Source organism: Nicotiana attenuata, unplaced genomic scaffold (assembly GCF_001879085.1).
Source record: "Nicotiana attenuata strain UT unplaced genomic scaffold, NIATTr2, whole genome shotgun sequence".
In the NCBI taxonomy this organism is placed as follows: Eukaryota; Viridiplantae; Streptophyta; class Magnoliopsida; order Solanales; family Solanaceae; genus Nicotiana; species Nicotiana attenuata.
This window is the reverse complement of record NW_017673480.1, coordinates 35,982-48,408: the sequence shown is the minus strand read 5'-3', so window position 1 is coordinate 48,408 and position 12,427 is coordinate 35,982.

Below are 12,427 nucleotides of genomic sequence, written 5' to 3'. Positions count from 1 at the left end.
CGAGTAGGAAAGGTTAATGGATATCATTGATGTTAGCTAGTACTACTATAACAGTTGTCTCCTTTTGTATGTATTGTTCTTTTGTTATCGAAATTTGAATAATTGAAATAATTTAAATTTCGAAAAATATTTGTATAAAGTAACACTATTAGCAAACTTGTGGAGTACTATTAAATATTTTGATGCATGTTGAAGTAAATTAAAAGGTGTCTTACGAATTAGGAGTAATACTTGAATTTTGTGGGTCCAATAAATTTGATATATGAGGTAGGTCCACAATTAAGTCATTGCCAGGGAAGAGGCCAACCTGACAAAAACTTTATACAACATTCAATTTGACAAAGGTTCACTTATTTCTAACTCATTAAAAGAAAAAAAGAGAGAGAGAAAAGAGGCAGCATCCAAAAGCCTAAGCCCCTTTTATATTTTTATTTTAAATTATACGCAGATAGATGAAATGGAGGTTAGCATTTGGAGTCCTGTGTGATAAGAAAGTGCTACCGAAACTTAAAGGCAAGTTTTATAGAGCGGTGGTTAGACCTGCCATGCTGTATGGGGCTGAGTGTTGGGTAACCAAGAATTCTCATACCCAAAAGATGAAAGTGGCAGAAATTAGGATGTTGGGATGGATGTGCTACGCTGGATAAGATTAGGAATGAAGATATTCAGGAGAAGGTGGGTGTGACTCCCATGAACGACAAGATGTGGGAAGCGCGGCTTAGATGGTTCAGGCACGTGCAGAGGAAGCATAGATGCTCCAGTAGGAGGCGTGAGCGGTTGACAATGGCAGATACGAGGAGAGGTAGAGGGCGGCCTAAGAAGTATTGGGGTGAGGTGATCAGGCAAGACATGACGCGACTTCAGATCTCCGAGGACATGGCTCTAGATAGGAAGGTGTAGAGTTCGAGCATTAGGGTTGTAGGTTAGGAGGGAGTCGAGCATTTTTCTACGTTGTTCCGGGGGCGGGGCTACGCTGATAATGTTTCGCCGTTGGTTGTTAGTGGTTTATGTAGTTTCCACACTATTTTCTATGACAATATTATTGGTTATTGTTAATGCTTTTACACTTATTTTTTGTTTCTTACGATGCTGATATTATGTTGCTGGCTTCTATTGCTGTTACTGGTCTATTGTCTATTGTCTATCGTTTATTTTCTTCTTCTTGAGCCGAAGGTCTTTCAAAAACAGCCTCTCTACCCCTCCGGGGTAGGGGTAAGGTCTACGTATACTTTACCCTCTCCAGATGCTACTTGTGGGATTTTACTGGGTTGTTGTTCTTGTTGTATATGCAGTATTTACTGTAAAACCTAAGAAAGAGCAAGACATACCCCCTTTTAAAGACTTCCTAAATTTAACATATTTTATATGAGAAAGGGAAATACTAGAGACAATCACGCAAGTGTTCTTTTGGTGCTTTGAATTTACTACTGTAAAACTTAGCAACTAAGTCTAAAACAGAACCATACGAATCCTTTTACAGACTTCGTTAACTCTGACATACATTTGCTCAAAAGAGGAAAGTACTCATGAGAGTAAAAGAGACTGCCACTTCTAACTTGGAGTCATCTCTAGTTTGTTTTAAAAAGAGAGACAAAATTGGTTATAAGATCAAAACATAGGCTAATCTCACAATCAAGGACAAGCAAAACCAAATATCTAGACATTTATAACATGGTTTTCTTTTTCCCACTTTGACACTGTCAAGGGCAAGGAAAACTAAGGATATTTTTGGAAAGCCTCCCGATAATGAAAATTTGTGTAATTATTAGGATAGTAATAATTACACAGATTAATTTGTTTCTATAACGTAATTACAGTTTAATTACAAGCGTATTGTGTGGTTGCACAAGTGTAATTACACAATTAAATTAGTTTTTAAATAAAGTAATTATGGAAACTTAAAAGTTAATATAATACATATAAGCCTATAATAATTTTTTATAAGTATAAATGACATTAGATCTGGTATTTAAAATGTATAAATTTTCTTGAATATAAACTAATTAGTAATCACATATTTATAACTAATATTGTAAAAATAGTTGATATATATTTTCCAAAATAATAATATTTAGTTTAATTAATTATAAAAACTAAAAACATACGTTTTGTAAGAACATCATAGAATTTATGTTTGATAAAATAAATTAATATTTATAAATATGCTGTCATAACATTATTTAAATGTTTGACAACACTAATCTATCAATTCTAACTAAAAAATGAAATAAAAAATAGAAAATAAAAAATAAAAAAATAAAAATAATGGAAATAAAAAGTTATAAACGAAATAAATTAAATAAAAATAAAAAGGAAAGAAATTAAAAAGTAATCTTGTAATTACATAGTGTAATTACCACCAATTCTCACCTCCTCCCCTGTGATGACCCAAAAGGTCATCTTGTGTTTTAGAACTCAATATTCTGCGCTTTTAAGCCTTAAAAATCTCATTTTTATCCTCCTCAATTTGCGTGCACAATACGGGCGTGTCTCCGGAAAGCTTTTATGTTAAAAGTTGATGAAAATAAGAAATTTTGCTTAAAAACTTCCTTTGAGTTGACTTCGGTCAATATTTTTGATAAACAGACCGGATTTGTATTTTGACGGTCCCGGTGGCTCCGTATCGTAATTTGGGACTTAGGTGTATGCCCGGAATCAAAATCAAAGTCCCTAGCCCGAGATATCGGATCTTTGTCGAAATTTGAAAGTTAAAGACTTAATGAAATGGAGATGTTTGACCAAGGTTTGACTTTTTGGATATCGGGTCCATATTTTAGTTCTGGAATCTGGTATAGGTCCAATACCCTATTTCTGACTTGTATGTGAAATTTGGTGAGAAATGGAGTTGGTTTGACGTGATTCGGACGTCCGGTTGAGAAAACTAGAAATTTTAAAGTGTTCTTGAGAATTTCATTTGATTTGGTGCTAAATTCGTAGTTCTAGGTGTTATTTTGGCGATTTGATCCCGCGTGCAAGTTCGTATGATATTTTTAGACTTGTGCGCATGTTTGGTTTGGAGCCCCGAGGGCTCGGGTGAGTTTTGGATAGCCTACGGAATGAAATTGGACTTAGGCATTGCTGGTATCTGCAATTTCTGGAAATTGGCCTCTGATCTCGCATTTGCGAGCAAGATTCTGTACTGGACCGTCAAGACGTGATAATTCATGATTTCCAACCGATTAGTCATCTGAATCTTGGAAGATCAGAGTTCGCATTTGCGAGCATGACAGCTTCGCATTTGCGAGCTACTCATCACAAATGCGAAGAGTAGCTGGGCCAGACAGTCCTCGCAATTGCGAGAAAAGCTTCGCATTTGCGAAGTGAGTCTGGGGAGTGCATGATCGCAAATGCGATCATTTCTATCGCAGTTACGAAGTGGGATCTTCGCATTTGCGAACAAACCTTCGCATTTGCGAAGGCACCTAAAGTGTGAAGGGCTTCGCATTTGCGATGGCTCATTCGTATTTGCGGGCTGCAATTGCGACATCTGCTGCTGAACAAAACTTAACTTAGACGGAATTTTTCTCTCATTCTTCAAATTTTCAAAACCTAAACCACAAGAGGCGATTTTCCAAAGACCATTTCATCCCCAAAACCTTGGTGAGTGATTCTAAACTAGTTTCTTTCAATCTTTCACTTCATTTTACAAGATTTCAACCTAAAATTTGAGGTTTTCATGGTGGAATTGGGGATTTTTGGGTAGAAACTAGGGATTTGATAAATTGTGGATTTAGACCTCAAATTGAGGTAGGATTCCAAAACCAATTGTATATCCAGGCTCGGGGGTGAATGGGTAATCGGGTTTTGATCCGAATTTCGGGTTTGGACCAAGCAAGCCCGGGTGTTGACTTTTTCAAAAATGGCCTAAATTGAATTCTTTATAATCGTGGGTAGTTCCTAAGACTTAAATTGAACCGTTTGATTGGTAATTTACTAGATTCTATTGGTCCGGGGGCTTGTTTGAAGGGAAAAGCTGTAGTTGAGCTTTGAGTCTGGCTGTTGGAGCGAGGTAAGTATCGTGGTTAACCTTGACTTGAGGGATTAGGTCTTATTTGCCTATTTGCTACGTGTTTGAATATTGAGTACAAAGTATAGGTGAGGTGATGAGTACCTATGCATTGTTGTCAAGTCATAGCATGCGAGTGAGTCTTATCCATGAAATTGTAGCTTTCCGTGATCATATTACCTATGCTTAGACTAGTTTATCGTTATGTTGATCGTTCTTATCATATTTACGGATTTTGGTATTGATTGAGTATTGATTCAAAGTTGAGGTAGGTATTGTGGAACCAATTGTTGAAGTAAGACTTGTTCTTGATTTTTCTATCTCCCTGTTGTTATCGTTCATTGTTTTGGTGAGGGAGAGTGTTAATACACGAAGAGTGATGCCATGCCATATTGTGAGTGTTAATAACGAAGGGTGATGTCGTGCTATGTTATGAGAGAGTTAATACACGAAGGGTGATGTCGTGTCCTTCCTATTTGATTCATATGGTGAGTTTGAGAGTAAAAGCACGAAGGGTGATGTCGTGAACTTTCTTTTGCTGTGGTTACTTGTCCTTATCTGTTCTAATTATATCGTTTGATCAAAGTTCTAGATTCTGCTGTGATCCTTTATCTTGTGATCCCCTCAGCATGTCCCCCTCCCAATATTACTTGTCTTGTTTCTTTTATCGCTGTTATTGGTATATGTAATGTTATACTGTACAGGTCTATTTGTAGGTGTCTTGTCTTAGCCTCGTCACTACTTCGCCAAGGTTAGGATCGGCACTTACCAGTACATGGGGTCGGTTGTACTGATACTACACTGCACACTGTGCATATTTTAGTGTTGGTCCCAGTTGATCGAGAGGCATAGCAGCTTGGACCGGATCACCGGAGACTCAAGGTAGATCTGTCGGCGTTCACAGACCCTGAAGTCCTCGTCTATCTCTTCTATTTTACTGTTTCTATCGTTCAAACAGTTATATTTCTTTCAGACTTGTACTTGTAGTAACTCTTAGATTGTTCGTGAATTGTGACTCCAGATCCGGTTAGTAGTACATATGTTGAGGTTGTTATAAATTTCCGCATTTACTTTAACTTGTTATGGTTTAATTATTGTAAATCACTAAAAGGTTTAAGAATTGGTTTAATGATCTCTAACGATGGCTTGCCTAGCAAGTGAAATGTTAGGCGCCATCACGATCCCGACGGTGGGAATTTCGGGTCGTGACATCCCCCTCCTTGAGAATTGGAGAGTGTAATTACACCTCTCCAATTACGCCCAATTCTATGCTGACTAAATAATTACTTGGCCACACAAACATGCCAAACTGTGTAATTATAACCAATTACACTAATCCAATTCCTAGATGGCTTTCCAAACAGGCTCTAAATATCTTGACATTAACATGGTCTCCGTCGTTCTTTATTTTTTTGCTTTTGACACTCTCAAGGACAAGGAAAACTAATAGTAGTATGTTGATATTAAAATGGTTTTCTTCCTTCTTTTTTGTGGCTTTTGACACTCTCAAGGACGAGGAAAACTAAATATCTAGACATTAACATGGTTTTTATTTATTTATTTATTTATTTGACACTCACCCGAACAAGCAAACTTATATACCTGGACATTAACATAGTTTTTCTTTTCTTTTGAAAAAAAACTGCAATGAATCTTTTTATTAGGTTCAAATAATTAATTACGAGCTAGCTAGGTACTCGATAATACATTAGTAGGTAAATGATCTTTTTCTTAAAGGAATATCGGTTAAGGTTCAAAATTCTTTTCTTTTTGTGGAAATAAGAAATGTCCCCCATAAAATTGGAAAGAAGAAATGCAGATAGTTAAAACTACATACATGATCCTAAATTTACTCTGCAAAGGATGCTAACTAAGAATAGTAAGTTGACGTTTCGGGTTCGAACCTTGGGTATGAAGTCGCCTTAGTTAGGAAGTGCTTATTAGAATACTGTATTTAAAAAATAATTCTGGAGAAGAAAACAACGTATAAACAGAAATGTAGAAGAAGTAGGAATTAATCTGAACCCACAGAATTCACAGTGTTTCCTTAAGGAACTTAATCCCCTTCTAGTACCCGAGGTTGTGGATTATTTCCTCCCAGGATAGAACGGATTACACACTGGTGTAGCGGTACTTCAAACCCTAGTGTTTCAACGAATATAAATAGCGGCAGCAAATCACAGTTACATTGTTTGTTTTGTAAGAAAACAATGCAGAAAGGAAGAGGAGAATTCAGAATTTTCGTAAGGAAAATCTGAGGGAATGGTTGTGCAACTCTTCAGAAGGTCTCATGACTGTTCACGTAAAACGACCATTATGTAAATGGCTATTTACGCAAAATAAAACGGGAATTCAAAATACGGAGGAAAATTAATTCTCCTTTACAAAAACGGCTAATTTGGATAAAATAATATTACGTTAATCTTAATATTAACAAATAAATTTGGTTCAAAAAATTAATCAGTCAATCGATCATTTGACCAAATCCGAATCCGAAGCCGAAGCAGAAGCTTGCCTTCTTCTTAACTCTTTGAACCGTCGAACTTTGGTGTATACCTAGACAACCATAAGTCACGCAATCAACCATTAACCGTCTTTGATTCTCATTGTTGTGTTCGTTTCAGCCACGAACACCGCCTGATTTCATAAGTGCGTAGAAAACTGGCCTCACGAAATTCTCCTTGAAGCGGCTAACACTTCACACTTACATAGGTGATTCCCAGATATGTCATCCCATAGATACACTATTTGATTTACCCCGTATCAAATTTAGAAACCATTAAAAAGCCTTAATATTTTATCCTTGGTACTGAACATTGTCTCGTCACGAGAATGGACCAAAATTTTAGTTGACAGTGTTGAACTGTCATTAATGACTTTGTTTGATCTCTTTGAACCTAGATCTTGGGATCTCCGGTCTTCTAGATAGAGTTACTGCCACAATGACTTGTCTTCGGCCATAGTCCCATTCCCCTCGTTGATTTCTCAACGACCTCTCTATTTAGGCCTTTCAGAAGTGGATCCGACACATTATCACTTGACTTTATATAGTCAATCGTGATAATTCCTCTAGAAAGTAATTGCCTAACGGTTTTATGTCTTCGTCGAATATGACGAGATTTATTGTTATACATAGCGCTCCCATCCCTTCCAATTGCCGCTTGACCATTGCAATGTATACATATTGGGGCCAACGGTTTGGGACAAAAAGGAATATCTTCCAAGAAATTTCGGAGCCATTGAGCTTCTTCACCGGCTTTATCTAAGGCTATGAACTCAACCTCCATTATAGAGCAGGCAATACACGTTTGTTTGGACGACTTCCAAGACACCTCTCCTCTACCAATAATGAATACATATCCACTTGTGAATTTAGAATTAGTTGAACCGGTGATCCAAGTTGCATCATAGTATCCCTTAATCACCGCAGGGTATTTACTGTAGTGCAAAGTAAAGTCCTGGGTTTGTTCTAAATACCCCAAAACTCGTTTCATTGCCATCCAATGAGATTGACTTGGATTACTCGTGTATCGACTCAGTTTACTTATAGCACAAGCTATATCTGGTCGTGTACAATTCATGATATACATTAAATATCCCAATACACGAGCATAATCCAATTGTGATATGCTTTGGCCTTTGTTCTTTGCTAGTGCAAGATTTGTACGTCAATTGGAGTCTTTGCAACTTTAAAATCTAAGTGCTTGAATTTTTTCAAATATTGTTTTAATATAATGAGATTGTGATAATGCCAGACCTTGGGGAGTCTTATGGATCTTAATACCCAGAATTAAATCGGCAATTCCCAAGTCCTTCATATCAAACTTGCTAGTTAGCATACGCTTAGTCGCATTTATGTTGGCAGTGTCATTACTCATTATCAGCATATCATCCACATATAAGCAAATAATGACTATGTGATTTGTAACATTTTTATTGTGCACACATTTATCACATTCATTTATCTTAAAACCATTTGACAATATTTTTTGGTCATGCCATTATTTAGGTACTTGTTTTAGTCCGTCAAAAGACTTAACAAGTCTACAAACCTTCTTTTCTTTACCTGGAACCACAAACCCTTCAGGTTGTTCTATGTTATTTCTTCCTCCAAAATCTCCAGTTAAGAAGGCTGTCTTAACGTCTATTTGATGAATTTCAAGACCATAAACAACAGCTAATGCTACTAACGTTCGTATAGACGTAATTCTTGTAACTGGAGAGTCTGTATCAAAATAGTCAAGACCTTCTCGTTGTCTATACCCTTTGACCACAAGTCTTACCTTATATTTATCAATAGTGTCATCATCTTTCATTTTCCTCTTAAAAATCTATTTAGAACCCAACGGTTTATTTACAGAAGGAAGATCAATCAATTCCCATGTATGGTTGTTCAATAAGGATTCTATTTCACTATTGAGTGCCTCTTTCCAAAATAATGATTCTGAAGAAGACATAGCTTCTTTAAATGTTCGAGACTCATTTTCCAATAAGAAAGTCACAAAATATGGTCCAAATGAAGTAGATGTTCTTTGACGTTTACTACGTCTTTGATCCTCCTGATTAAATGTACTTTCTTTTGTTTCTTCCCGAGGTTGTTTTGATCCTTCACCAATCGACTCACATTTCTTTTTTATACGGATATATATTTTTGAAGAACTCAACATTATCTGATTCTATAACTGTATTATTATGAATGTCGGGATTTTTTGATTTATGAACCAGAAATCGATATGCTTTACTATTGGTCGCATATCCTATAAAAATACAATCAACGGTTTTCGGTCCTATTTTTACCCTTTTGGGTTTAGGAAGTTGCACTTTTGCCAAACGCCCCCACACTTTAAAATAATTCAAGTTGGGCTTCCTTCCTTTCTATTTTTCATATGGGATGGATTGTGTTTTGCTATGTGGTACTTGATTTAGTATCCGGTTAGCCGTAAGAATGGCTTCCCCCCCCTCCCCCCCCCCAAGTTCTATGGCAAACCAGAACTTATCAACAATGCGTTCATCATCTCCTTTAATGAACGATTCTTTTTTCTCGCAATCCCATTGGATTGGGGCGTGTAAGGGCCGTTGTTTGATGAATAATTCCATATTCTAAACATATTTCTTCAAAAGGAGATTCATATTCACCACCCCTATCACTTCTTATCATTTTGATTTTCTTATTAAGTTGCATTTCAACTTCATTTTTGTGTTGCTTGAATGCATCTATTACTTCATCTTTGTAATTAAGTAAGTAAGCATAGCAATATCGAGTACTGTCGTCAGTAAAAGTTATGAAATACTTCTTTCCACCGCGAGATGGTATTGACTTGATGTTGCAAATATCTGTGTGACCTAAGTCTAAAGGATTTGAATTCCTTTCAACTGCTTATAAGGATGTTTAACATACTTAGATTCCACACATATTTGACATTTTGATTTGTAGCATTCAAACTTAGGCAATACTTCCACATTAATTATTTTTCGCAAGGTTTTATAATTGACATGTCCCAAACGTATATGCCATAAATCATTTGACTCAAGTAAGTAAGAAGAAGCTGAAATTTTAATATTCTCAACGATCATTACAATCAGTTTGAAAAGGGCCTCAGTGAGTTAACCTTTTCCTACAAACATCTCATTCATACTTATTACAACCTTATCAGATACAAAATACACTTAAACCCGTTCTTAACGAGAAGTTCAAAAGAGACTAAGTTCTTCCTAATTCCAGGAACATGAAGGATGTTGTTCAGAGTCACCACCTTGCCAGAAGTCATTTTCAGAAATATCTTGCCACATCCTTCAATCTTGACTGTTGCAGAATTTCCATAGAAAGCGTCTCTTCAGGTCCAACGGGAGCATAAGTAGCAAACGCTTCTCTAACAGCACAAATATGGCGAGTGGCTACAGAATCAATCCACCATTCTTTAGGATTTCCTACCAGGTTGCATTCAGAAAGCATAGCACACAAGTCATCAATATCCTCGTGCTTTTCAACCATGTTTGCTTGACCCTTCTTCTTGTCTTTCCTTGGAGCACGATAATCTGCAGATTTATGTCCAGCTTTCCCACAGTTGTAGCAATTTTTTTTGAACCACTTCTTGCTTGGGTTGCTTTTTGGTCCAAAAGCCTTCTTCCTCTTTCTATTATTTTGAGGAGCATCCTCAACAATGTTTGCTCCCATTATTGTTGAGTTTCCACGACCTTTCTTTTCAGCAGCTTTGCTGTCCTCTTTGATTCTCAACCGAAAAGATCTCAAGCGACATCTCCTTGCGCTTGTGTTACAAGTAATTTTTGAAGTCCTTCCACAAAGGAGGCAACTTATCAATTATCGCTGCAACTTGGAATGCTTCATTGATGATAAGACCTTCAATGAAAATTCTGCTAGTAATAATAATATAATTAATACTTTCAACATAAGTATTAATTCGACTTATACCTTCAGCAAGGAGAGCGTGAATAATCGCTTGCAATTCCTGGACTTGGTAATAACAGACTTGCTATCTACCATTTTATAGTCCAAAAATTTAGCGCCAACAAATTTCTTCAACCCTGTATCCTCAGTTTTGTATTTCTTTTCAAGTGCAATCCACAGTTCTTTTGGCGTCTCCACATTACTATAGACGTTATACAGATCGTCCTGCAGTCCGCTAAGAATGTAATTCTTGCACAAAAAATCAAAATGCTTCCACGCCTCAGTCACGAGAAAGCGTTCATTATTTGGAGTTTCGTCGGGCAGAACAGGAACATCTTCCTTAATGAACTTCTGTAGAGTTAAAGTCGGCAAGTAGAAGAACATCTTCTGCTGCCATCACTTGAAATCAATCTCGAAAAATTTTTCGGGCTTTTCTGCCGGTGCTGGTGCAAATGCCGGTGTTGTTCAGCTTGTCGATGCATTGGCAGTCACCATAGGAACATCCTGGTTTCCGTTCTAAGTCATCATTTCTGTAAAAGAATGACACAAACAAACGTTTAATAAACGGTGAAGTTTTTATATCTTCAAACCAAATAAAATTGGAGTAGAAAATCACGTAGATTTTAATCTCCAACGGCATAGAAAATTGTTAGGATTTTAATCTCCGAATAACAGATAATAAACCAAAACCGAATATACGTTAAAGTAAACAAATGAACTAGAAAACCACGAAGGTTTTAATTTCCAAAACGGGAGTAGAAAATCACAAAGGTTTTTGTCTCCAGAATAGTGAGTATAATACAAATACAGAAAATAATTAAGTTCCTTAAGCTTGTTAGAATATTGTATTTGAAAAATAATTCTGGAGAAGAAAACAACGTATAAACAGAAATGTGGAAGAAGTAGAAATTAATCCGAACCCATTGAATTCACAGTGTTTCCTTAAGGAACTTAATCCCTTGCTAGTACCCCGAGGTTGTGGATTATTTTCTCCTAGGATAGAACGGATTACACACTGGTGTAGCGGTACTTCAAACCCCAGTGTTTCAACGAACACAAATGGCGGTAGCAAATCACACTTACGTTGTTTGTTTTGTAAAAAACAATGCAGAAAGGAAGAGAAGAATTCAAAATTTTCTTAAGGAAAATTTTTAAGGAACGGTCTGCTATTTATAGCCAACATGTTGAGTTTAAACGAAGAGGTGCAACTCTTCAGAAGGTCTCATGACTGTTCACGTAAAACGGTCATTACGTAAATGGCTATTTACGCAAAATAAAACGGAAATTCAAAACGCGGAGGAAAATTAATTTTCCGTTACATAAATGACTAATTTGGATTAAATAATATTACGTTAATCTTGATATTAACAAATAAATTTGGTCCAAAAAATAAATCAATCAATTGATCATTTGACCAAATCCAAATCCATATCCAAAGCTAAAGCTTGCCCTCTTCTTAACTCTTTAAGAGCTAGAAGAAGAACAATTGTATATATACCCATCAAAAGTCTTTTCCTCCTCCAATATGGGACAACGTCCCTTTGTCAAAGAGGGAAAATCAAAATTTCATTTTTCCCTCCATTTCCCATTCACCATCTTTTAAGCTAAAATAAGCTTTAAAACCTAACAGTGTTGTACCTCCAATATGGGACTTTTCGGCACGAATTCGAATTAGTCGGCCCCATTGCGTATATCGGACCCCTGGGGGAAACAAAAAAAAAGTAAGTTCAGGCGGAAGGTAAACTTGGTGTTTTCGAATTTCACCCCAACGTAGCGACTTCAATTTTTCATGCCGACGTACGACACTAAAACTTTTTCTTTTCATCATTAACCTATTATTATATTGCTTGTACTCTTTAGATACGTCAAAATTTTTATATATTGATGATTCTCTTTCAATATCGCCCCTTCTTTATATTCAGCAATAAATATCGATCCCATTGCTCTTAACGGCTCTCTCTACTACTACTGCTTTTCTCTTTATCTCTCTTATGTTCGTTCCTTCATATCCAAAA